Source organism: Buceros rhinoceros, unplaced genomic scaffold, assembly GCF_000710305.1.
Source record: "Buceros rhinoceros silvestris isolate BGI_N320 unplaced genomic scaffold, ASM71030v1 scaffold27874, whole genome shotgun sequence".
NCBI lineage: Eukaryota > Metazoa > Chordata > Aves > Bucerotiformes > Bucerotidae > Buceros > Buceros rhinoceros.
Genome location: NW_010408056.1, coordinates 8,276 through 9,346, shown reverse-complemented (window position 1 = coordinate 9,346; position 1,071 = coordinate 8,276). Strand labels below are relative to the sequence as shown.

General features: G+C 43.9%; 1 protein-coding gene across 1 annotated transcript in view; it reads left to right on the top strand.

The window, feature by feature from the left end:
* Positions 1-1,071, top strand: part of IL5RA (interleukin 5 receptor, alpha) — a 14,400-nt gene that overhangs the window by 6,779 nt on the left and 6,550 nt on the right. The gene's annotated exons all lie outside the window — the stretch shown is intronic.

Below are 1,071 nucleotides of genomic sequence, written 5' to 3'. Positions count from 1 at the left end.
GACGGGGTGTTCATCAGGGCTTTAGGGATGGTACAAGCTTTGCTTAATTTTAAGAAGGGGCACTGAGTTTGGTATTCAAGCATAATTATACAAAGCAAAAGCACTGAAAATTAATAATCAGCCTCATTAATTACCAACAGTAACATTCAGGAAATTGGGTGGGGTAGGAGGGTTGTTCCATTTAAACATCAAAACCATAAACTGAGTGAGGTGAATCCGTTCAATGGATCTGGCTGGGTCAGAGATTTCCCCAGGGCTCTGTCTGCCCCTGGTGAAAGTTGCTGAGAGCACCTTTCTTGGCTCAAGCATACACAGCCGCGATTCCTCAGCCTTGTCCAGCTCAGCCGCAGACACACACGCTGTGCTGGGCCCTGGGCGCGGAGTCTGAGTTGCAGTGGACATCAAAATGTGGTAGATGCTCTGAAGAGGCAAAAATTCAGTGCTTTTGTGTTTGCTGCTCCTCTTGACCACTTAAAAGGAGCAAGTGCATTGAACTATTGTTTGCTTTGAGTTTCTGGACTATTTGTTTAGTTTCTTTTTAATTATGACAAAGGCTGTGGATGCCATGTACTAAACCCAGGTGCCCATATAGCCAAACTTCCCAAAATGTGCTGTGAAGAAATCCAGACAGCTCAGATTTCTGTAGCTGTGACTGGTCAAATTGAAAGAGTCAATCTAATTGTGAGCTTCTTCCCTGCCACATGCATCAGGCAGCAATTACCCGTCCACAAGAAACAGCTCCCAGTAATGTAAGTGCTGTCCTCAGCTCTGCTAATTTCTTATTTCTTTAATGCCTTTTAATTTATTGGTCACCTTGATGTGTCCTTGGCTATTTTCCTTCCCAATACCACATTTCCTTGACCAAATAAAGACCTTGTCTGCAGGAATGTTACATTAGAACATTGGTTATTAACTCTCCCGAAGGGTCTGGTGTCTGTTAGAACCTGTCCTCAACTCAATTAACGAGCAGAGCAGGTCTCAATAAGCGAACCTTTTTGGAACAACACCGATGCACTCCCCAGGATGATTATTCCTGTTGTGCTTCATACACACTCATTCCCAGTTTTACAG